Source organism: Brachyistius frenatus, unplaced genomic scaffold (genome assembly GCF_029030835.1).
Source record: "Brachyistius frenatus isolate BFR_SWC_R1_liver_20210118 unplaced genomic scaffold, ASM2903083v1 Contig_207, whole genome shotgun sequence".
In the NCBI taxonomy this organism is placed as follows: domain Eukaryota; kingdom Metazoa; phylum Chordata; class Actinopteri; family Embiotocidae; genus Brachyistius; species Brachyistius frenatus.
Window position 1 is genome coordinate 370,418 of NW_027210806.1, and position 27,083 is coordinate 397,500.

The 27,083-nt window shown below is 42.2% G+C and overlaps 1 protein-coding gene across 3 annotated transcripts in view; it reads right to left on the reverse strand.

Moving 5' to 3' along the window:
* Positions 1-27,083, reverse strand: part of LOC138633098 (poliovirus receptor-like) — a 285,894-nt gene that overhangs the window by 168,615 nt on the left and 90,196 nt on the right. The gene's annotated exons all lie outside the window — the stretch shown is intronic.

Below are 27,083 nucleotides of genomic sequence, written 5' to 3' on the forward strand. Positions count from 1 at the left end.
GAAACCCTAAGCAAGAGAAATTTTGCAAAAAAGGTTTAAAAAAAAAAAGGTATTCTGAAACATTGTTTTCAAACTGTGTGTGAGCTCTGTTGTCGCTGTATTATTTTTAGGGAATTTAACTTTAATGAACTTGTAATCCTCGTAATCACGAGGCAGACACAGACAAGAAAAGTGTCCCAAACGGAATAAGAAAGAAAAACCGAAAGAGAAAAGGATCCGAGGGAGCAAAACAGAGAACTTGTAATCCTTCTTTAATGTAATCTGGTCGGAGTCCAGCAGCTCCAGTGTGTTTGGCAGCATTCATTTACAACCATACGAGGCTGCAAGTGACATTTTCTTAAAGAGTCTTGGATTGTTCATGCCTTGCAATCAAATCAGTTTGCCACAATGAGTCTCCCTATCAAACCTCTCGATGCTCAATTGAGTAACTTCAATATAAAATGAGGCCGCTGCTCTTTATTTTCCTTTTCTTGCCCGTTCGCCCTGCTCCTTGAACCGCTCTCTGGCTGGCTCTCATGCAGCGCCTGCGGACCCCTGCCACGAACCCCCCGCTGACCCCGTGTCAAATCCTTCCAAGGTCTTTTCTCCTCTGCCTCCCTTTCGCTCTCTGCCCTCTCAGACAGCAGCCTCTGCGCCTGTAAAGATAAAAATTCTTGCGGGGAGTCGGCCTCTCGCTCTCTCCACAAGAAAAGGGGGATAAGCGCCCGCTAACCGCTAGCTAGCCCCCGGGTGGTTCCAGTGAAAAAAGCCTCTTAGTGTGTGAGGGATTGATTAGGACAATGCTGTATGTTACGTGCTGCAGCGTGGAGGTGAATGGGCTGGCTGGGACTTAGACTGCAAATCAGCTGTAAAACAGCCATACTGACAAAAGAGGTGTGTGTGTGTGTGTGTGTGTGTGTGTGTGTGTGTGTGTGTGTGTGTGTGTGTGTGTGTGTGTGTGTGTGTGTGTGTGTGTGTGTGTGTGTGCATGTGCATGTGCGTGTGCATGTGTGTGCTGCAGGGGGTTGTTTACAGTGTGCATGCATCCACGTGTCCACTAGAGTGTGCAGGAATGAATTCTGCATTTCAAGTCATATGTAAGCTTAACGGTGTGTGTGTGTGTGTGTGTGTGTGTGTGTGTGTGTGTGTGTGTGTGTGTGTGTGTGTGTGTGTGTGTGTGTGTGTGTGTGTGTGTGTGTGTGTGTGTGTGTGTGTGTGCGTGTGTGTGTGCGTGCGTGCGTGCGTGTGTGTGTGTGTGATTACTGTATAGAGAGTGTGTGCATAAATCACAGGATCTCATTGTAATGTGAGTGCATATGAGACTGACTGAGTCATTGAAGCACAGTATTTACCCCGAGGGATACAATGGGCTGTCAAACTATTTATCCATTTTCATTATGGGTCAGACACACACACACACACACACACACACGCACGCACACACACACACCACATAAATGCAAATTCTTTCCACAATCCGTCAACATTCAAAATAGCAGTGATTAACTGAGAGTTTGTCTCTGTTTTTGTCCTTTGCTTCTCCTCCCATCACATTTTTCCGACACTTTCTCTCATACACAAACACACGCATTCATTTCCCCTAATTAAACACATCAACGCACAACTTCCACTCATCATAAAGAAGCTGAAATGCAAACACACACACACACACAAACACACACACACACACACAGAAACACACTCTCTCTCACCACAGCCATGAACCACATCAAGTTTTGTGTTATTCACAGTGGTCAATGAATTCTTCTGTGTGAGTCATGGGAAAGAAATGGGAAAACCAAAAAGGGAAAAGGAGAGAGAGAGAAAAGGGGGTCGGTGGAGACAGAAATATGACGTGGTTTGAGATTAGAAAGCTAAATACTGAGAGACGTCAGAAGAGTATGAAAGGAGCTGTAATACAGACAGAAAGTCAGGATAAAGATTTATAAAAGTAGAGTGACTAAAGGAATGACTGAAGCAGAGAGGCTGAAGGCAACGGAGCTGCACAGGTAGACCGGAGGAGGGAATAAAAAGAAGCAAAGAGAGTTTGAAAATGCTCAAAAAGAGAGATATGAGGAGGAAAAAGTGAAACCTTGAAAGAGTGAAAAGGAGGTGAGCGGAGAGCATGAGATCACATCACAAATGATCCATTCCCTCACAGGCCGACTGCAGAAAGCCCCGCGGACACCGAGCCGACTGGCTCAGCGTGACGAGACGAGAAGGTTTCTAATTCTTACTGTATACTCACAGACCTGCATGACACGCTCGCACGAACGTCACCACTCGTTCTTCGACGGGTGCATTTAGCATCCGAGCTAATACCTAATTAAGCTCACGTACATAATTATATTCAAACGTGAACATTCAGTTCACGTGATTTTGCAAAAAGTATGTGCAAGACGTGTCTGGAAAAATGTCTTAAAATTGATGTCCTGTGTCTGGAGTTCACGAGACACTTGGTTGCAACGTCATAAAAATGCTGTAATCTAGAAGCTAGCAGCTAAAATATTTTGACGAGAACACCGTCATGTATTTCAACTTGAGTTTTATTTCATAGCTCACGCCACCGGCTCCATCAGCGAGAACATTTCACTTCTGGAAATCTCTTAAAAACGGATCGGATGAAGCGGCGAGGTCGTGAACGAGCACCCGTGTTAGCCAATCCATTCTGGAGAAGGAAATCAGGAAAGTTCAGTTTCGCTGAACTTAAACATGAACTATTTTACTGATCAATGAGGAATTATAACAGACATGATTGGTCCACTAACGTTTGGTTTCACCTCTTTTTTCTTGAAGATGTTTTTCTTCATATATTTTGGTAATAATTGCAGTCAGTAAACATGTAGCCAAGGTGTGGATGCTCAGGAGCCAAACCAGGGACTCGGCTGCTGATTTTTGCTCGCGTGTTATGAACCCCAACATCTCTGCCGAAGAAATGTCTCTTTTAGAAATGTTTGAGTCAAACCTCCTGAGATTTACACCTTGATTTTGAATGATACCTTCCACCCAAGTCTCCAGTAATCCTGCCAGCCACGTATCAACCTTTAAAGGTGTAAATGGAAGGAGCTGCTGGTTCAGATCCAAACCCTTCCTTGAAGTAACTCAAAGAAAAATGAAAGTAAAACTGCGTTTACACTTCAAATCTTTCTACTTTTAGTTTTCGCAATAATGACTCCTAATGATTTCACTTTTCTTTTTTTTAGCTACAGAGTTAGATACTATGGCAACAGCAGTTCCTTCTTTCTTCCACTCAGAAATCAGACTAATGCAACTAAAGCTCAGTCACAACGAACAAATTAATACTTAGATGTTCTCACTGACTTCTGATCCACAGTTCAGTCTTGATGTTTTTTTTTTGTTTTTTTCTTTCCCTCAAATTTACTGAACACATTTTCGAGATTGTTAAGACAATTACTGGGGCCAAACTTTCTGCCCTGTGAAATCACATTTAATCACAGACTCTGGTTATCGTTATCATTTCTGGAAGCGTATCAGACGGACGCTTGTCCTGCTATCAGGGAAATTGGTGTCAATGCAGCACAATAATCCTTATCTGTTCCATCCTTTCCATTATATGCTCACAAGCCCAACGATCCCACAATTTGCAGCTCACTCTGCTGCTGCAGTCGGTCGAAGTCACCGTGGATCGGAGCATCAGCTGAACATAAATGGAAAGTCAAAGAGGGGAGGCGGTTAAATGAATAGCTACACTCTGCTTCCCTCCCAATGCGCCACAGAGATGAATAACAGCTAATTGACATTTAGAGGCTTGTGGCATTTGCCTGTTTATGTGGGGCTTCCCCATGTCGACAGGCATGCAGCGAGCGCATGAGGAATATGCTCATGGGGTGCTCACTCACCCACATTAACATCCAAATCACATACTGATAGAAGGCAATGAAGCACAGCTGTTTTTTTTTTTTTTTTTTTTGTCAGCCTGTCATGAAGTCAGATATGTTAGCTTTTATCTGGGTGATTGCCAACAGCTGTCAAACGATAACATGGAAAGAAATTACGCTTTTGAAAAGCTGCTGCGGGCAGAATTACTGTAACATAGCAGCAGTGTATGATGCAGCTACCTTTATTTTTCATCTGCTTCTATTATACATCCATCAAATTATTGACTAAACTGTCAACAGTAAAGTGTATCTTTGGATGTACTTCTGGTTGGCCAACAGCGGTTCATGAGAAAAAGGAACATTTTGAGGTAAGATGGTTCTTGTGCCTCTTTAAAACTTGGACAGTCTTTCAAAAGAAATAGACAGTTTTAGTTTCACTAGTGCTGCAGGCCACAAGCTATCTTTTGAATTTCTATAATTTTGTTTCTGTCTGATCAAAGAACTAATATCATAGTAAACTAACTAATCTGACATACACAGGAAGAATTACGCAATATTTAGCAACATTGTGAAAATTGATGTTAAAGCACGCCCTCTTGTGTAATTCTGCCAACTAAATAAAATATATGCTCTCAAAATATACAACTTTTTGTGAGTGCGATCTTTTTTCCCATGGTATAACTAATAACTGAAAAAAATAATCAATCACGTCAGTCAACTCTTATGTAATGTATGCAATGTTTAGTATTCCAGGAAGTAGGCCAACCCTTAGTAACGACCCTAGCAACAGAGACGAGTTCTTGTTCGTTTTAATAAATGCTCTCTAGAGATCGTGGGATTTTTCAAACTGAATAAATACCACACGTAGAAACACTGAGTTGCTTAGCTCGCTCAATCTTGCCGCCAATATGATCCGAACCCAACAGGCTAACAGTTCTCCGGAGCATTGGAAAATCCAAAAGTCTAAATTCATTAAAAAAAAATTAAAAAAAAAAAGATAGATGTAGTGTAAAATTCACAGCAAGTTTTCATCTGACGATAAAAGGCGTTACAATCATTGTTACGATGTTACAATGTTGCCACGGAGATGGCGGAGTGACATTTTCTAATGATGAGCGGCCATGCTGATTTGAGCACGTTTCAAATGTACAGTTGACCAATCAGAGTCCTTGGGTGGAACTACTTGTTGTACAATTCAAATACAACACGTGCTGACAAGAACAGCGGGACACTTCACGCACAAGTTCTCTCCTCCATCGAGGAGTTCAGAAATTAAAGTAGGAACCGATTTATTGACTTGAGTCTAAAACGAGTCTGAAGCCTCCAAGTAATAAGTTCTGCTCTATTCATTCCTGTGTTCTTCATCCAAGAGCCAAACAACATCCGAGAACCTCCAGCTGTTAACTGTGCAATCACTCCCCTCGTCATATCATTATCCTCCAGGTTTACCTTCTTCTGTCGTTGAGGGTGTTGAGGGATCGAGCATATATTGAGCTTTAGGCAGTCGACACAAATAACAAGGAGTGGAAAAGGTTTGAACTATTTATGCAGTGAAAACTTTAATCACAGCTTTCGGCACGGCAAATGGCAAATACGAGTGGTCATGTGATTCATTGTTAACATAATAATATTGATTTTAGTGGTTTTACGGAGCCATTTTTAAGAGAATCTGATCAGCCGTTCATCGTGTTATCGTTCTTTCCATTTATTCCTGGAATCAGGTGTCATACAGTTTGCGATATTAATCACTTTGCACCGTGATGTATTTCACACACCGTATAGCCTTTAAACAGGTCGTTATCCATTAAAATGTGACGCTCATGACATTCACACATGGGGAAAAAAAAAAAAAAAAAACGACAACATATAATTCTTCAAAGGTGATGTGGATTAGAATTGAAGAGGTAGAGGAAGGCTGCTGTTGAGTGACTGTCTCATCTACCACACACTGGGGAGCTGAATTACCGGTAATTGGCATTTGACAGTTCATAATTGTGGCATTTTGCGGCGGCTTTTCAGTAACAGGACACTGATCAACAATGTGGCGAAGGGAAAGCAAAGAGGAGATTAGTTGTCACGGGGAACACAAGCGGTTACGGTTAGCTGGCAGTCAACAGCTCCTGGCATCTGTATGGGTGTGGGGATTTTTTTTTTTTTTTTTTTAACAACAAAGATGCTAATACAGCTGAAATTAAATCCAAAATGGGAAATCCACCGTTCAACGAAAGCAGAAAATTGTAGAATTATTGTGGGTTTTTTTTTAGCTACAAGGATTTAGTACCAAAAAAATCACGAACCACCAATGTCCGTAATTGTTAACATGAAATGTTATTTTAGTAGTTAGAATATAGTAAATTATGGCTGCTCCATTGTATTAAGGGATTTTGAATGATGAACTTCATGATTAAAGAGCAGATCTAGTGATATTTATTCTTTAAATTTACATTCTGAATGACAATTAATAATCAAGAAATAAAAGGGCTTCCAGAATCAAATTAAAGCAAACTATCTTCTAATCCTTAGTCCTCTCTTTTAAAACATTCAGGGACTGAAATATTTTAAAGAAACTTTGAGCTTAGTAAGACATAAAATAGCAAACAAAACCAAACAACCTCCTCAAATATAAAGTTTTTCATATTTACTGCAAAAAAGGGCAAAAAGTTGAATGCGGGAATTGTTGTCTCACTGCACATCCAATTATCCTGTAATTGGCAGTGAAAGCTCCTCGTCTCTGCCTGATTAGATGAAGTTCTTATAACATGTTTGATGGAAGTACACGGGGTGTTTTATAGGTGTTTAAAGAGAGGATTGGAAATGGCTGTCAGCTGAAAGCATCTTCAGCTTTCTCTGTGACCGTGTAAGTGTAGCTAGCTTTGTCGCTAATCGATCTGAGTGATTATTTCCCTTCTTGAGATTTCAAACGGCCTTTTCCAGGCTACCTTTTCATCGTGCAAGTGGAAAGAGCTTCAGATATGCGACAGTGAAATGATGAAAACGAGCAGCAGGAAGTGATAACGCAGGTCTCTGAAGTGTATTCATGAATACAACAGTGACATTTTGACCATTTTTGCATGGTGAGATATGCAGTAAATCAAGAGATGTCTTATTTCATCCTTCTGCTATAAAGTCAATGTTTTAAGGGACAATTAAAGATGAATTCTTAAAGCATTTTAGTGTCTTTCATTTTCTGAGCAGCACTCCAAAGAATAATGTTAATGGATATGAGTTAGTAAAGGAAAGGTAGCTTTACATGAGAGGGAGGCAGGATCTCCAAAAATCTGGATTCTGTATTGACGTTGCCAATAAAGATTTTCCAATTTCAAATATGATCAAATTTTAATATTCAGCAAGTAAAAGGAAGGAAATAGTAATTATTTTTTAGCATTAGTTGTCAGATAGGTATGTGGTTTGGCGGTCAAAGGTTAAAAAGACCAAAACAGTATAACATAAAATTCAGTGTAACATTAATGGGTAGCTGACAGCTGAAAATTGACGTGTTTTCACTGTGGGTGGCTTTTCAGTGTTGCCAGTGTTGTCAGCTGACAACCCATTAACTCCAGTTATGCTGATTTTTTTTTCTTCTTTTTAAACTGAAATTGAAGTGCTGCATAATCCTCCGTGGGCTGAGGAAATGATATGGCCTGTGGGCTTATGAAACCCTTTCAAAATCCCTTCTGCATTATTTCCAAAATGCACAGTGGACTATCTCGCAAGAAACTCTGATGGAATTCATTTCTGAAAAAGTTGGCATTTTAAACATGCGAGGCGTTCGCTCGGTTGTGATTACAGCATTCATGCAATGCCGCAGTTGCAGTGTGTGAACACTGTGTGTGTGTGTGTGTGTGTGTGTGTGTGTGTGTGTGTGTGTGTGTGTGTGTGTGTGTGTGTGTGTGTGTGTGTGTGTGTGTGTGTGTGTATCTTACAATAAGAGCTCACTCACCAGTAATTGGTGTCTGACGATAAATGATGGCTGTATATAGTCATCTTTAATCAAGTTTTAAGTCTTTTTGATAATACAGAGCCGGGATTTCCCATTCTCTCTGCCACCTTTTGCACCATGAAGAGCCTGATAAGGTTCATCATTCTCCACACAAAAGCCTTTGTCATCATAATGAATAAGTGGTAGATATGCAATTTAGCTCCACTGTACAAATTGCAGGGCACCTTCGTCTCGATAGCTTTCAACAATCACCTGTTCAGGTATATCATTCATGCAAATCAGATAAAAATGGCAATGAAGAAGGCTGAAACAGAGAGGTGGCGGAGAGGTGTGCACGATGCTGGGAGTGGGCGTAAAGGTGAATGTCAGAGTACTTAAGAGGAGACTGCAGTTTACATTACTGTTCTCTCTGTGTGTGTGTGTGTGTGTGTGTGTGTGTGTGTGTGTGTGTGTGTGTGTGTGTGTGTGTGTGTGTGTGTGTGTGTGTGTGTGTGTGTGTGTGTGTGTGTGTGTGTGTGTGTGTGTCGTGTCCCTAAATAACTCAACTTATCTTTCCGACTGCTGATTTCTGACAGAAGCTGACAGCTGTTTACCCTTCAGTGACCTAATTCTCAATGAAACTTGCCCCCAAAAAACAGCAGAGCAGGTAGGCTGAATCAGAATTTCCACCCTCTGGACTCTCTGAGCTCTCACGGATTTCAGCCGTATGTACGATAACATGCTCTCCGCTACACCTCGGTGGGTGGGTGGGGTGGGGGGGCAGGGGAGGGGTGCAGCTGTGGGTAGTGTGCGTTTAAAAAAAAAAAGAAAACGGATATTTTGGTCTGGTTTTCAGCAGTTTGAATTCGAGGTTTGTCCGTTGACAGCTTAACTTTAGGCTTTTACTGCGCTTTTCTTTCCAGTCACGTCACGAGAGTTGTCCATCAACTCATCTCTGTCCACCTTCTTCTCTGCTCAGACATGTTAGCTCGACTTTCAGTGACAGAAAAATGCATGCGTGATTCTCACACTGACCTGAAATCACAAAGGTGCCCAGGAACTGAATAAATAAATTGTAGTTACTGGATGTAACTTTAGCAGTCAGTACTTTTTGTTGTTGTCGTCTGCTTTAGAAAAACTACAAAAATCCTGTCTGTATTGCAGTGAATTATGGGTAATTCTCTCAAAATCTTTGAGGCCCAATGTAGAATGTATTGTGTGTTTGGACAGCCGGCAGCACGCTGACAAAGTCGATATAGTGTGGACATTTGTATTCAGCCGTAACTTCATATTTCTACATTTCAAAGGGATCTGATTAAAGCAATAGTAGAATCTCACAAACATCATGTTCCTTGTCAAAAAGTGAAAATCATCCCCCTGCAATGACCACTTAAGCTAAGTTTGCTGAAACACTTGTATGAACAAATCTCACAGAAAAAAGTAACAGATGTTAAGGAGAACAAAACCAAAAAGTTCTCAGGAGACCCATTATCTTGTGTTTATCAGATCTCTCTTAAAGCTCAGTTTCTCAGCTTCAGACATGATGTTCCCGAGCAATAAAAACAACTGCTTCACACCAGCGGCTTTGTATTTCAGCGCCGTGCCTTTATACGGCAGCACGGCAATAATCTTGAGAAAAAAACCCGAATAAATCAACCGAGATGCGTCACGTGGTGGTTCGGCACACCGAACCAGACACATTCAATCACGCTTTCTGAGTGTTTTAGCTGTCCATGCGCCCTTCACACAGGGCAGGATTCCAGAGTTAACTGGACATCTTTGATGAGTAAAACCCGGAACAACCCTCAAAGCTGGAAAACACGGTCTGATTTAAAAAAAAAAAAAAAAAAAGCTGTTCTGGATGTTACATGGTGTCGAGATAACTGTGTAATCCTGCCCTGTGAGAACGACCACTTGCCAGGCTGGAAATGTCTTGGGGAACGTGAACAAGACATGTTCTTTATTTCCTTTACAAATTCTACAGAGGTGCCCTTGAGCAAGGTTTTCAACCCTTAAAGCGGCTCAGTCTCGTTGTGGCTGTTGGTCCCGGGCGTTGAATGTATGGGACTGTACAAGTACAGGGATGGAGGACGGCGATAAAAGAGAACATTCAGGCTCGGCGAACCTTCCCTGGATATACCAAAAGTTAAAGACAAAAGTTGAGCGTGTGTTTGCATCGGTGTTCTCAGGTGGTCTTCCAGCTGAACGCGTCGAGAGACGAGCCTAAGTGTATAATCTACCAGCCAAAGCCTGCAGGTTACATTTACACATTAAATAACAGGAGCACCAGCAGTGCTGCCGAGGTAAAGAACAGCACGTTCAATATTTCAGGACTGTTTTTAAAAGCCCACCTTTGCAGCTCGGGCGTCGAGCTCGTCCTGCACGGCGCACAAACACAAACAAAGCCGTGCGGGTTTTTGAAAGGCGACGACAGAACTGGAGGTAAACAACTTATTCAAGAGAAAAACCAATGTCCCAATGGCAGGGAGAGTTTGTGTAAAGAGGATCGTTTGTTTTCAGGAAGGACAAAAGGTTGAAAAGGGGAAAGTCGAGTGTGACTCTGGCCGTATGCCGTGGCGCATTAAATGATACATCTCTGTCATATCTGCACAAGACAAAGGCTCGGCACCACCGTGTCAATGGCTTTTGTTCCTTGCTTCTTTTCAAGTGGAGGCATTTCTTTTCATGAGCCTGCCTTGTTGATCAAGGCTCTGCGGCTCTCCTCACACTTCCATTGAAGAGGTTGCCTTCCCTATCTGATGTGTTTCCACTACTCAATACACTTGCATTCTGCTGCAAAGATCAAAGGCCAGCGAGGAATTCATCAAAAGGAATTATTCAAAAAAAGAGAAAGAGGAGAAGAGGATCAAGATATAAGAGATGCAGCTCTGAGCAAATTAGATGGTTATCCAATATTGGTGGAAAGGACAAGCAAAGGCAAAGGGACACAACGAGTGTGAAAGTGGGAGAGACGATTCAGAAACCTCGTATTTAATTTGTTACTGTTTGTTGAAGGAATATAAAGAAGTGTGTAATCTAACTTTAAATAAATCCTTTGTTGACTATTGCTTCGTTGTGGTTTCAAAAACCGGTGTCCTCTGTGAAGGTCCTACATCTGATCAATCCGATCACACGGAGACTTTGTCACTCTTTCTACTCCGTCACATGACCTCCTTCTTCCCTTCGGGTGGCCGAGGTACAGACACCAAAGGGCGCCTTGTATGAAGCTCTCCAACACCAACGGTTGAGACCAAGCGGAAGTTGACAGTGTCGTTCCCCATTAGTTTTTCAACGACCGTTATGAGGTCTCGAATTCTGTCTGTCGCCATCTTTGCTAGTTCGGAGCGGTTTGGAGCAGGAAGTGACCATATGTGGATGATATATATTTATTGGCTTCATATTTCATAAGAGAAGTTGAATGGGAGTTTATGGAGCTGGAGGCTTTTTGGAGCCGACCTTTAGTGGCACTCGGTGGTATTGCAGCTTAAGGCTCTTCTGCATCGGCCTCATTTTTCAGACCCGGAAGCTACGAACACTTTTACGAACGTTAGTATTTGACTGGGAATGACAGCGAGCTGAACATGACCTTGTCTGGAATAGTTAAATGTTATGCTGCTTGTCTGCATATTTCACAGGACATAAGAACTGTAAACACTTTCTTCACACCAAAATAGTCCACATATCAATCCAGCCCGTGTATCCTCCACCAACTACCAAGTATTTAAAGACAAATTCAGACCTAAAGCAAGTGACTTTAGAATTGCTTTTCTCAGCTTTTTCAACCTGCAAACTGCCTACAAGAATCCGTGTGACTGCCCACTGAATCCATAAACATGCATCATGGTCAACAGCAGAGGAAAGTTTAATTATCAATTACAGGAGGAAGCCAAGAAGCTGGAGACATTAAACATTTTACAAGCAAATTTATCAGGTTTCACAGATTAGATTTGTTTTTTAAATCGAATTTTTCAAATAAATCAACTCGTGACTCCTGGGTTGGCCGAGGCTACAAATTACCGAGATAGATGGATGGATTCCAACAAAGAGGGTGGTGGATTTGGCTCGTTTCATTTCAAGGAGACGCTGGTCCATTTTAACAAGCACTCTTCAGTAAAATACGAAGTAAGTAATGTGGCCAGCCAAGCATTGAGTCCTAATTACTGATACTTTTCTGCCAGAACGAGAAGCAAGTGGAAAATAAACGGATTACAACGCTGAACACAAATTAATAAGGGAAGAAGATCGGGAGACGAATACCAACATTAACACTTCCTCTTCTGACGACCGCACAGATCTGGTGTGCGAGGGGGAATCAAATAAAATGAGTCATTCGAAAAACGGGGTTCAGAGATCACTGGAGGCTCTTGAAGTGTTTCCAGGGAATCGTCGACAATGAATAACATGATTCTTCAGATATTATGGTGTTTTTGTTTTACAATGAACTCCACATTTAGGAAAGTTGAAATAATCTAAATACAAGTTTTCTCTGTCACCTGAACATCCATTGAAAGAAAGCATGTAAAGTGTAATCAGTGTCTCTTCATCTTTATCTGTAAGTTTAAGAAAGTTCGGTCATATTTCACCGTTCTCTGAAAACCAACGGAAAGATCAGGACTCTCGGGCGGGAATCCTGTTGATTCACTCGTCACTAATAAAGCTGGTGATTCTGGTGAATACAGCCCATTTATCCCTCCAGGCCTCCTCATACAGTACAAATCCTCATTATCCACTCACTCCGTTTTTCCGTGACACTCGAACACAAGTCGTTCAATTCACACGCTATCGAGAAGAGCTCCATCCTCTCTGAAGCCGTGCTCAGACATTGAAACATTAAGCTGACATGTATTATCAACTTGTAATCATTCTCATAGTCTGTTTATTACTAAAACTGGACATGAAGCTCTCCGACCACCAAATACCGTCCACATCTTTTCATCATTTTTCATTGGTAATATCTAAAAATCCTCAATTCTTAACAACAGTTCTTGTGGTTCTATTTCTAGATAGGTATGGTAGTTTTAAAAAAAAATATTGCTAAAAATAGCGGCTTTTATTAAATATAATTATATTAATATAATTATTATAAGTAGTCCTAAAATCTTAATGAGTTAAAAAGCAGCAGAAACGAGGAAAGTCCAGGTTATAGTTAGTTCAGATGTATTTGAAATATCAGGCGGCCAGAGAGGCACAAAAGTTTTTAGCAGATAAAAAAAAAAAAAAAGATAAAAAAAATTCTCTTTGATGTGAGCACATTCTTTTGGGAGCTGTAAATGTTCTGTTCCTACAAACTGTTCTTTGTTTGACTTTGTTAACAACGCAGAGGTTTTAAATTTGAACAGTAGCAGCTGCTGATTTGTGTCACAACAACGGTGGAAGTAAACCCAACAAACATGCATCATTTTCCAAATGAAAGAAACACTCAATGAGATTTCAGTGTGCTAAACAAGCATTTGGAACAAAGGTCAGACGATCGCAAACTTTTTACTTTTAGTAGGTACTGCAGCTGCCCTTACAAAGTAAGTACCGCTGCATGTAGTGTGTATACAGTACGACTTCATAAAAATGCGCCCTGACCTTTGACTCTCTTGGTCAGGATATTTTGCTGAATCATCTTTCACCAACAGGGCAAACCAGACCAATTTTTTTTTTCTGCCCCTGATGTAGTGACACACAGACCCATCTCTACAAAATGTTAAAGGACATTATTAATCTTATAGTCAAGAATTGACTTGTGTGCAAAAAGACTCTCCATTTCTCACAAAGGCAACTTTTTGATCAAATATTCCACCAGCTAATTGAGTCGCAGCAGACTCTTCGAGGAAACATGAAGTGACCTCGAACATCAGGAGCACAAGCAGAAAACATTTGCGGAGGGTTAAAGAGTGCAGCTATAGTGCAGAACAAAACAACAAGAACATAATGTGAAGTACAGCAGCGAGCAGAACGCAACAGAGACAAGAACAACAGGACAGAAAAAACCTTTAGAGTGAAACAAATGCAAATACAGACGGCAGACGGATGAGAGGGAGGAAATGTATCCGGGAAAGAGACACGGCAACAACAACAACAACAAAAACAACAAGACGGGAAGGAGTTGGTGCTTCTTTGTGTTTCTGAAATGGATGCAGGCCTGGAGGGAGGAAGGGCAGAACACTGCGTACCAGGACGTTACAGTCGGAAATGACAAAGGACAACAGTCTGTCCTCGCTCGCCGCTACGATTCAATTCATACCCAGGATTCCTATTTGTATCTCGCTCGCCCTGCGACAACCAAATTCATATCCCACAACCTATTCCCTCTCTCTCTCTCTCTCTCTCTCTTGGCGCAGTGATGACAGCTCGGCCATATTAAGAGTGTGAGAACTGCTGCGACTGGGCATCTGCAGGTGGTGTGTGTCTGTGTGTGTGTGTGTGTGTGTGTGTGTGTGTGTGTGTGTGTGTGTGTGTGTGTGTGTGTGTGTGTGTGTGTGTGTGTGTGTGTGTGTGTGTGTGTGTGTGTGTGTGTGTGTGACCTCTCCAAATCTATTATCTCTGCAGGTATCGAGATCACATCCAACAGTCGTGCAGGCTGACCAATCACTGCCAACCGAGGCTGGTTTTTGTGTGTGTGTGTGTGTGTGTGTGTGTGTGTGTGTGTGTGTGTGTGTGTGTGTGTGTGTGTGTGTGTGTGTACACATGTATGTGGGTGTGTCTTTGATCTCTGGCTGTCCTTGCCTTGTCCCCCATCTCTGTCTCTCTCTCTCTCTCTGGTATGAACACACATACACAACACACAGGGCGGCCTGTGTGTTGGCAGTAACACACACACACACACACAGACACACACTCGCATACACACACACACACACACACACACACACACACACACACACACACACGCACGCACACACACACACACACACACACACACACACACACACACACACACACACACACACACACACACACACACACACAGTGAGTGCCCACAGCTGTTTTCAGTCTCTCTCCTGTCGAACTGACAGACACTAAGCAGACTGATCTCCTCAACTGTAGCCGTCAGCCTCTCCTCCTCCCGCCTGCCCTCTGACTGACTCCCTCCCCCTCGCTCTTTACTTCCTCCTTTATCTGGCTTTCTTGTCGTCCGCCAGTCCTCCCGCTCCTGTTCTCTGTCTTTCACGCCCTTCTTCTCCCTCCATTTGTCTCTCTCTTCCCTTCACCTCTTCTCCCCTCTGGTAGAGTTCACATTACTCCCTCCAACCTCCTCCAGAACATCAGACAGTCTCTCGGTTACTTGGTTAACGTTAAAAAAAGAAAACACATTGTCAGCAATTTGAGCGTTTACATGAGGCATGATCTGAATATGGAGGTGTCCAAGCAGCATCAAAGAGGATTCAACTATAGATGACTGCTGTAATCTGCTTTGAGGAAGAAAAATAGTACATCTTTTATACCAAAAACAAGGTTTCCAGCAGCTCATTGATGTGCGTGGGGTCGTAGCTGCAGCACCGCTTTTAAATGTTTCAGGTATAAAAAGAAAAACAGTAACTTAGACTCAGCTAAGGTCACCTGAAAATCCAAGATTGATTTAACAAAGACATTTTGTGTTCAGAGCCCATAATTCTTAGCCGAGCTGCGCCGACCGTCGCCAACAGCTTTGGTTTTCTTTGCCGTGATAACCGTCTGGGAACTCGGCTCATATTAGTGTTTCTGCAGCCGCTCTGAAGGGCGGACCAATCGGCGACAAGTGTCGGAGGTTAACCACGTTTGTCCCGCCCCTCCTTCACTGTGATTGGACAGCTGGTGACAGTGAAGAGCGCAACTCTTGGTGAACTCTCGGTGACCAGAAAGAAAACGCTGAACGTTTAGTGCTAAGTGCAGAATAAACACTTAGAAAGTCGTAAAGCTGCTGGCGTTCATTAAAAAGCACTTTAAAATATGCCGTTCTCAGGAGAAACACTTTGGTGGACACAGGCCGGAGGTAGTTGCAGAGTGTCGGTTGTTTCGGCGCGAGCTGATTGGTTAAAATGAACCCGAGGTCTACGGCCAGCAGGATGGAACGACTGAAAACGATTCCCTTTGAAAGGCGACCAGACTTACATATTCGCACCGGGCTACATAAACCCGGGAAATTAAACAGTCTGAAGAATGTTTGAACTCTACTCGAAGCTTTTTGAAGACAAATATATCACTGAAGTACTGTAACAAGTATAAAAGGCAAAGAATGAGGAAATAATCTGCAAAAATAAGCTACTTCGACCTTCATTTAAAACGTTAAATACACTTAATAAACCAGTAAATCATCTGTCTTGTTCGCCACATCCTGCTGTAATGCTGCATTTACTTTACTTTTCTAACACATTCTTCCCCTTCACTTACAAAATGACTTGCGCCTCTTATTATCGGTCTGCTGGCCTCTTGACTCCCACAATATGTCGCCACGTTCTGTTTGACGGTCTTATCAGCCTCGGGGGAGACGAGCTAAACTGCTCTAGTGGGCGGTGAAGCCTCTGCCCCGTTTCTGTTTGCCTTGGAAATGAAACTCCACATGAAAAAAAGGCTGTACTTTATAACTCTAACAGTAAATGCATCGTCTGTAATCGTACCGGGAGGTTACGAAAAAGGGCAGATTGTTTTGTACTTCAGTTTGAGACACAACTTTGTTTCAGTGGCGATTGGTAGGAATTTTTGTTTGTGGTGATAAAATCACTAAAAAGTTACGCAAAAAAAAATACAAATACAAATACAAATACAATGCTCGAAGAAAGCTTTGGATTCCAATGGTTTTTAATTAATAATAGATAACATAAATAAACTGTTGTCTTTGGGGAAAGCTGTTTTCAGCCAACTTCAAATGCATCAGAAGCGCACTTCGGACACTCAAATGATCTACTAAAAATAACTCAAATCATACACCGAAGAAAATCACTGACGTACTGGATGATTCCCATGACGACGCCATACACTGCTGGAGGAAGTCACTCTTTGTCTCCCCATCTGCCTTCTGTTTATAAGACCATCATTTGTCCTCACCTTCCCTCCGGCTCATCCACTCTCTCTCTCTTCTGAACTGTCCTGTCCCCCCCCCCCCTTTTCCTCTCTGTCTCTCTTTTTGTTCCCTCCCTCACCCACATTTTCTCAAAGTCAGCCTCCTGCTCTCCTGCTCTCAGAAACCAATTGTCCTTCTGCTGCTCTCTTTCTCACATTCTTTCTCTTTCATCTCTGTCATTTTGGGCGCTCACTCTTCATCTCTCCTGCCCTCCAAGTCACTTCTCTCTTGCTTTTATCTGCTCCTCGCCTTGAGACGGCCGTCTTCAGATGCGTTAACCCTTCTCGCGTCGCTCACTTTTCTCACAAACCCTCACCCTCGTACCTCCTCGGCTCTCTCGTTGTTTTGAAATTATCCAAATACTCTCGTCTCACTGAGAAACTGTACAATCTTAGTTACTGTAGATCCTTTAAAAAAAAAAAAAAAAAAAAAAAAAAAGCTCCCGTCTAAAAAGCGCGAGGATTTTGACCTGCGTGGTCTATAAATTCCTAAAATGTTTTACTTGTAACTTCACTGTCTGCAGATTCTCTTTCATTTTTTTACTTGCTCTTCTCAGATATCTAGAGCTCCTTTCAAACGGGCATCCTTCGAACTAAATGATGGAGAAACTTTTCCCCAACACTTGCAACACGGCTGCAATTCATTGCTGCTGCGTTGATGTAAAAGTCACAGTAACACGAGGTAAAACACAAGGAGAGAGATTAAAGGCACACTTTGTTCTGACTGAACTGTAGGAAAATAATCAACCAGGTACCTCACTATCAGTATTTCCAATTTGTTTTCAAGCTACAAGATGAATGAATTAACTGCGCGTGATCAAACAGAAACCAAAGGAGAGACACCTTAACATCTTGTCATTGTACGTGCACTCGCTGACTTTCTAAAATCGGCTGCTTAATTCGTTTTCTCATTATGTTAATTGATGAACTTGATGAGAAATTGTATGAGTGGATTCACAGTGAGGAGCTGAGGCAGGGCATCCCTCATGCGCGTGATGGCCATTAATTAAGGCGTCAGCAAGAAAAAATAAATAAATCGAAATCATCCCTGATGAAAGCATGTAAGAGCTCTCCACAATATTAACTTTTTTTTTTTTTTTTCCTTTTACAAATCATTTCATGGGATTTTTCAGATCTTGATTCGATATAGTTGCAGCAGCGAGATGAAAGAACACGAAGGTTGAGCCAGAGAGAGGATATGACACGCAACAAACCGCCTCCTCCACAAGGTTCACGGTCGGCTCTTTAACTTCCAGGCCGTTAACCTACGCTGCCCCCCAAATCATTACGCTTTGATTCACTTCTGTTTCCCGTGTCACCGTCAATCCTTCTTCTGGGCCGAGAGCCGAACGTTGCACAAAGCGTCGCGGTCAATACTGTAATGACCTTGTCACGCGCGAAGAGTGACCTCTGTTTGAATGACGAGTCGTCACGGTAACGGAGCGACGAACACACCGGTGGTGTGGAAGCGTGAGCGGTGCAGCAGCCTACCAGCAGCAACTAGCATTCATCGCGCGATCGCAATAACCAAAGCAGATTTAAGTAGTATTCGCAATTATTTGTGGGAGCTCGCAAATTTCCGCAAAAAATGTCGTCAATAGAAGCTGCTAGAAAGTATGGCGGCGTAGTAATACTTTCAAAGTAGTGTTTCCAAACAAAACTGGAGCTGCAAAAAACTCACTTTGAGAAAATTTGCAGCGGTTTCATTTTCGATGGCAGAAATCACAAAAAAAACTGGTTGAAGTCCCGGTTGGACGACCTGCATCTCAAACGCATTCAAAAATGAGCTGCGGCAAAAAACCTGAGAAGTTGTCACTTCACAGGCTGCATTTATTTGCTTTTCTTTGTAAAATGTTTCTCCAGAGTTTCGTGAAAGCCCCCCCCCCCCCCCACCCCCCAAGAAAAAATAACTTGGGTCAATGTTTGTAAAATGGTCAACAGTAAATGTAAAGTGACATGAATTGCAGTTAATGGCCTGAGACATGTTGATGGATCAGAATGATCTCGTAAACAACCTCTTATTTCATATCGTGGTGCTATTTTTATGTCCATAGCTACAGTATAAAACGCTTGTCTTTCCTCCATCCAGCTCTTTCCCCACGTCAGCCTTTTTTTTTTGTACAATCTGTCACTATGTGACAGTTTTTTTTTAACTATTTCTCTCTGTCAGTCTTTTATTCGCAACTGTCGCTCTCATTTTTCTCCTCTGTCACTGTTAGCCTGCCAGTTTTTTCTTTTTTATCTGTCTGTCCTCAAGTCTCTTTGAATCCTTTCACTCTGCAAATATCACTTTCTTCTCCTCCGTAGCCAGTCTCGTTTCGGCGGCTCCTCGCCGTCTCTCTGTCCTTCAGTTTTATTGTTTTACATGCGTCTTTCATGCCTTTTTATTGTGTTAATTCTGTTTTCTTCATCCGTGTCAGTCCAAGTAGCTTTTCCCCTGTCTGGCTCCATCTCCTTCTACCCCCATTTTTTTAATCTCTACCTTTATGCCACTTCATTCTCATCATTTGTCTCCTTTGAGGCCAGCAGAGCTTCCGTGTGTGTGTGTGTGTGTGTGTGTGTGTGTGTGTGTGTGTGTGTGTGTGTGTGTGTGTGTGTGTGTGTGTGTGTGTGTGTTTGTGTGCATGCATGTCATTGGTTGTGTGCCTAAGCTATATAAAAGCAGCATACTGAGAAAATTAAAAAGAGATTTAACGGTTTTCGTGTGACAGATGGAAAATGAAGAGTATGTTGGTGTGTAAAAACAAATTCAAAGTATTATGTGTGTGTGTGTGTGTGTGTGTGTGTGTGTGTGTGTGTGTGTGTGTGTGTGTGTGTGTGTGTGTGTGTGTGTGTGTGTGTGTGTGTGTGTGTGTGTGTGTGTGTGTGTGTGTGCCACTGATAAGAGACCAGAAGCGAGGGTGAGGCAGAAATATGTTGACAACGAGGGAGCGGGAACACCATTGTGTCGGGATTTGAGCACGATGGAGTGTCGTGTGGCCGATACATGCGTGACTGCAGGCACATGCATGAACAAATCAGTGTGACATACATGTGCGCTCGCATGTAGGTTACAATACAATATGAATAAGTGCATATGTGTGGACGTATGTGTGTGTCTCTGTGTGTGAGTGTGTGCGTACATACATATAGTGTCTGTATTGAAGGTGTAAGCTGAAGACGTGGTTTAGATAAACAGATAGATGTACTTTATTGATCCCACAAGGGGACATTTTTCCGCTGCAGCAGCATGTAAAGACACATGTAAAGATTTTAAGGTTGAAGTAAGGTTTAGTTGAGGTTAATATCATGGTGAAGGTTAGGATTAGGCAAGCAGTGGCAATGGTTAGTTCGTCTCCTCAATGCGATGTCCTGCGAAGTCCTCAGTTTCTCAGCAGAGAAGCGCGATAAACACACATACACACTCACATAAAGGTGCTCGAAGCTGGAGATGCTGGAGAGTCTAACTCTTCAGGTGCTACCATCCTCTTACCACAACATTTATCCAGCAAAGCATGCCGGGAAAAACACAATACAAGTACAATCGTCTGTCTTGTTTTAGAAATTTCAGACCAATTTTAATGACTCGTTTACACAATACTGCAAATTCTATAAGATAAAACCCTCTCAACCACCTTCTGCAGGGACAGCGGAGCACTTTCTCTAAAAGATTTCTCCAGCTCCGCTGTCACAAGGACAGATACAGGAGATCATTCCTGCCGACCGCAATTAGACTGTATAATAACTCACCTCTGGCAAAATCCATCACATAACAATAACACTGTTGACTGTGTTTCTTGGTTGTTTGTATATAATATATATCGATATATTCTGTACTGTATATACTGTGCATTTTATATTTTATATTTATATTTTTTACTGCTATTTTACTGTTATTTTACTGCTTTTCTGTTGTTCTATTATTGTTGTATTGCTTCTGTATGCTGCTGTAGCGAAAAAATGTCCCCTCGGGGATTAATAAAGTAACTACCTAACCTAACCTAAAAGCAGGTTTTTAAATATGAATTAAAAAGCAGGCTGGTCTTTAAAAGAGGCTTCGTAAAATCAGAAAACATTGTTGGGGAGGACACTATTTTCTGTAGCATGATGGCTCAGGGGTTATTTCAACATAATGTACATCTCAACGTCCTTGATTTCATCAGTACATCCAATTATTCACGTCCTACTCTTCACTCTGCTGCTGGGAGTTTTCAATATGAAAAGAAAGATGTGAACTTGTTAGAAAACATGTCGCCTGTTTAAGAAACAGAGCAACATAAGCATTCGTTTAAAATCTCGTTTTATGTCACGCAAAATTTAGGGTTTAACAGGAGTCCTGCTGTATGTGCCATGGGTGTAGGTTGTGATCTAAAGATGAACATCAGATTTCATCTAAAGGTGAAAAGGCACTATATAAGTATGTCTGTGTATCACATGATGTGACTGTCACACGTATCACTTGTTATCATTTTTTCATTTCCTTGACAAAAGAGTGAAGGTGAGCCGCACACAGATTCATAGAACTGGAGTTACATTCAGGCGTCCAGAGCATGAAAAGGAAACACAAGCAGCCAATCACGGCATTTGTCGATGTTCCAGCCCCAACATGTAGTTATATTTTCAGGAGTTGCAGGTCAACTATTGTGTTTGAGGCTACACACTTTATGTGTCTGTGTTTTGCTAGTTTTTTTTCTTTTTTTTAGAGCTGCCTTCTGTGGCTAAACACACCAGAGCAGTGAGAGTAAACCCGAATAGTAAAGTCAGGAAGAGCGTGGACTCGCTGTAAAACTTCATACGACTGTGGCTGGTAATCACAGTAGACCCAGACCCTTACAACAATGCGGATTATAGCTGCATTAAAGAAACACTCGAAGGTATTAGTGCAGTGGAAATGTACATTATGCTACTTACATCATATCTCAATGGGAGCTCGGCTCTGACTGCAGCTGATGTTAATTATTTTACAGTTGAGAATTTAAACGTGTTTCTCTTGGTTTTGTCTGATTCGTAGCTGCAAGATCGGTGGTGATGGCTCCTTTAGTCAACATGAAACTTAAAGCTAAAACACGAGGCAGGGGTTACTGAATAAGGAAAAGAAAAACTTGTGTTGGGGTGAGGAAACAAAAAAAAAAAAACCACTCGAGAACAACGTCCATTAACCACGTACCATCCCCCTGATTTAGAAATGGACGCACAAACAGCATCTCACCGACTTGAAACAAGCAGAAGGTTCGTCGTCTTTCTGTGGAAGCGAAGGATTTTACCGTCTGATCTGTCAGTTTCTCACGGCTGTCTCATCATCACACCAGCTAGGAAATGCAGCTTCGCTTGAGAAGCTGAGTGTAATAATAGCAGCCGATCTTTAAACCCGCGCACGCTGATTACAGCAATACTCAGAGCCTTACGAGTACAGTGAGCAGATCAAAGCACGGAGAGCAGGTTGCACACTATCTGGGCAATTTGTCCACATTTAACAAGACAAGTAAATCACTGTATGCCTTTCAAGTTCCCCACAAAATACGGAATCAACATCTTTGATGTATGTCATAAATTATCCAGGAAAGAGGGAAGGATGCCGACCACCTCCTCGTCTACCAGTTACCTCCACATTCGGCTTGTCATGTCTCCCAGAGTGCTAAAACATAGCACTAATTAGCTTCCACAACAAAGTCCTGAGACCTCAAAGGGAAAAAGGAAAAGAATCTAACAAGCTAACGCTTCCCTGGGCATGCTGGCATTTCATTCTTTGCAGCAAATGGCTGACAGCATGTTGAGTTTTATGTGGGTTTTTTTTTTAAAGAGACGGCGTGCACATTATTCACATTAATTCAGCGGTGACATTATAAAAGCATCGTCGTAAATCTGCGGGGGTCACAAACTAATCATTAAGTCGAAAAAGTTTGCCTCGGAAGTTTGAACTGATAATTATTGGGATGCAAAGTTGGTTAACTAGCTGTTGAAGTTAACTGAGCATCTGTTCACTGCGTCGTGTCGACTCCGCCTGACTTTGAAAGGTGAGGAGCTAATAATTCCTTTTTCTCCCTCAAATGCAGCGCCGCAGCACCTCTGAAGTCCTACAGATCCAACCAATTCAAATTTACAGCGAGGCGGGTAGCATGGTCAGGCAGGATGTGAACGAGTTGCCGTACTAATTTCTTTGTTGTGTCTTTGTTGCGGGTAATCAATCGGCCCACTCCAAACGAAAGGAGGCCGGTCCTGGTGAGAAGTTAGACTGAAGGACTCCTGTGCTTATTTGAGTTTATAATAAACGTGGTATTTTTTTTTACACTGCAAATCAATTCTTCAATTAAAGTACTGGTTGTTTTAAAGGTGCATCAGGCAATATGGCCTGAAAATAATATGGCAGTATTTTTTTAGGCTATATCGCGATACATGATATATATATCGCGACATTTTCAAATATGCTCTAAAGCACTTCAGAAATGCTTAAATTAAGCCCTCGATGCATTATAATAACACCAGTACGATGATTCTTGTTTGTATTCATTGTTGGTTTCTATTGGAACAATTTTTAACTTCAGTACTGCACTATTTATTCAATGACACTCTCATTGGTTCTTTGGGGTTTTTAAGAGAAAGAAACACCACAAGTACTGTAAATAAATTATTCTTGAGTAGCAAACTGCAATAACATTCTTTAAAGGATATATCATGCCTATTAATTTTGAATAAATTGGTATAGTCATTAGATATACGTATATCACAAGCACTCAACTCAGAAGTGCAACTCCAGCATTAACATGTACTGTAACTGTTCTCAACCACCGTTAAATACATAAATAAATAAAAACATGGCATTCATTTTTGCAAACATAAACAACATCCATCTGCCCGCCTGAGCTCTGTCTAACCCACTGAGGCTTCCTCCCGCTCCCTCAGCACAGCTCTGCTACGTCCACCATGAATGCTGCACCTTTCATTGAGATGTAGGCGGCCACAGGCCTCAAGCACACACACACACACACACACACACACACACACACACACACACACACACACACACACACACACACACACACACACACACACACACACACACACACACACACACACACACACACACACACACACAAGCTTCTGCCACAGTAAGCAAAGAGACAAACCCACTTTGCATAGACACACTCAAAGAGAAGCCGAGTTGCGGGTTCACGCACACACACATCAACATTAATAACCAACGCTACACCTACACTCACTTAAACCCTGCAGTGATAAATAAAACTGCATTAAGCTCCATGTTTCAGCTCCTGAAGAGATGCATGTGCACACAAAAACAACCTGTGCAGTTTTGCTTCAAAACACACTCACACACACACAGGTGAAAATACACACACAATAACACACTCCCCTGCACACTCAAGACAAGACAAATGAAGACTGCATCTCGTTTACTAGGCGATGCAGACAGGCCCTTATAAAACATGCATGGCATGTATTCCCCGGCTATCTACTTCCACATACACACTCCAAACAATCCAAACACGGGGCTGCAGAAGGTAGCGATTTGTGCTCGGCCGGCGCGCTCCATCATCTTTTGACAGGCAATTATTACATCACGCTTCAAACGCGGCGTCCGAAACATCCGCTAATGTACAATCACGTGCGACGCGAGCGGAGGTGCGCGCAGCAGCACGTGCAGTTCACACGGACTCGCAGGTTAATAATTCAGGGCTCTGGTTAAGAGGGGAGCGCTCCCTCCTTATTCAATTATTGACAAGCAACATCTAGACTCTGTGCTGCTGACCTGGGGGACGACCGCGGGTGGGGAGGAGAGGAGACGGAGAGGAGGAGGAGGAGAAACATATGTGAGGGAGAGGAGAGAGAGGCAGGGTGGGTTGTGGAGGGAGAGGGAGGAGGAATAAAAGTGGGAGAGAGTTAAACAATAGGTTTATGATAGCATTGAGAGCTGGGGAACACAACTAAACTCGAAATAAATCCTGAAAGCTTTTAAATTGGAATTTAAATGGAAGCGAGAGAGACAGAGATGGAGCGAGTTAAAAAGCTGCTGCCGCTCTTCGCCATATTTCTGCTTTATTTACCAGCCTGCCTGCCTCTTTGTTGCTAGGGGCTGGAGAGTGGCTGGTTTCGAACAGTACTCATTTCAGAGCAATTACAGCTTGAGGCCTGCCCCGCTCCCTCTGTCTGGATGTACTCGATGGCAACCTGTCACTTCACCTGCATACGTGTCTATCTGTCACTTCAACAGGAACACTAAATAAATAAATAACCAAGATACAATCCAAATAAATCCGTTGTGCCTATTTGTTTATCCCAAGGTGCCGTGCATTTTGTTTTGGTTATTTGTATACAATTCTGTATTTGTTTTGTTATGCTATGTTTACAGAAGAATTTATGTTTTGTTTTTGTTTTTTTTATTTATATTTGATTTATTTACACCAACACTGTTCACTCTTCAAACAGACAGTTTTCTGATGTTTTAGACTGTATAAATAAGTGGACGTAGTTTCCAGGTCTGAAAAATGAAAAAGCTTGCCCAAATATGGTCACGTCCTGCTCCAAACAGCTCCCAACTAGCAAAGATGGCGCCGGCCAAAATCCGAACTCGAGGCTTCATAACGGCCGTTCACAAACCGACGGGTGACGTCGCTAGTGCTCGCCGCTGGATTCAGCACTTTTATGTAAAATATATGACGACATAATCCACATAAGCAACATATCATGAGTACACATCTCTCAGCTTCTTACTTTTCAATCACAGATTTACATGCAAACCTGTAAAACATTAAGTCTATAAATACTTTTTAAAGTTTTTCAAAATATACTTATGTATAACTTCCTTTAAAAGTGACTATTACTTTGTGCCGTTCTTGGCTTCAATGTTTGTTCTTCTCCGTTAAAAAAAATAACCAAAGTATTAACAGGTCAATTTAATAAGTCAGTGGAGTTTCCTGATGCTGACACACACAAACACGAACCCTTCGCGAACTTAACAAGTGCCGTCGCACTTGTTTCATTGATCCGCCGACATCACAGGCCGCCTGTGGAACTACGAAGCCGATCTGCGACAGAGCTCGGGATCGTCCGTGCGTTCGTCTCGTCTCTCCTGGTGTCCACGCTGACTTCACTGCAGCACGTTCTGCAGCTTCTGCATATACGTTCTCCCCGGAGACCTTCAACTCACAGCGAGCTGCGGTTTACGTCAAAGTCAGGCAAAATTCTCCTGAATAGATGACTTGAAGATGGTTTTGAAGCCATCGCTGCTTTAGGACTGGATTTGAACGCCTCCGACCACGCTGTCCTGTGTGTGATGTATTTCTGGGAGGTTTTTGCTGTTGCTTCTGGCTTCACAGTTAGAAAAGTCACTGCAGAAACAAGCCATGACACTTTAAAAAGGAGAGCAGGCGGTTTGAGTGCTCGATTGTCAAACAAACTCTTTCAACAGGCTGAACGCTGTATTTCCTTTAAAAGATAAACATGCAAAATTTCAGCCTTTTCATGTCATAACACAGAAATAATTTCTGAGTACATGATAGACTGAAGCAACCTGCTGTGGTTATATCACATTTAAAATGTGGCCCATAAAATCTGACAGCAGAGAAACAGCTCACAAACATTCACTCGAACTGGATGGAAAACATGTGAGTGAAGAGAACTCTCCACTCCCTCTCGGAGTGGAAGGTATTTACGTTTGGTGTTTTATTTATGTCACTTTTTAAAAGCCAATTAAAGTTAATGTTGAAGTGATATTTCCCATCATGACGATGCACCAATCTGGCGCTGAAGCTGAAGCTGTGAGCGACAGTTGGAGGCTGAATAAGCTGCTTTTATACGAAGTAAGTCTATGAGTGGGAAACCCTGCATTCAGTTTGAACCTTCTGCGGGTGGCGAGCTACTAGGGATGAAGGCTATCGAAAAAATATATATAAAGTAGTTTTCTTTAAGTAAACATAAATCTACTTTGTTTCCAAATAGTCTGAAGAGGTCGAAGTCATTCAACAACACATTCCCTACATGGAGGAGACCCAACAAGGGAAAACAATAAACTGATCAGCTGTGCCGTTCAACGGTCTCACAGGGCCGTCAGACGAAACACTGATTTCACTTCCCGCAACAAGTGTGAGAAGACAAGAAGACATGGAGGACGTCAGGGAGAGAGCAAGAACGAGCAAATATCATGCAGAGATTTGTTGTGTTACGAAACATCGGGAGAAAAACAAAAGAGAGCGAAGTGGGATAGAAACGCTGGGAGGATGGGAAACTGCGTTTTTTTTTTCCCCCTTATTTCCTCGTGTCAGCACAACGAGCAGCCGCACCACCATAATTACAACCCAGCGCCCATTAAGTCTCTCATGGCGGTG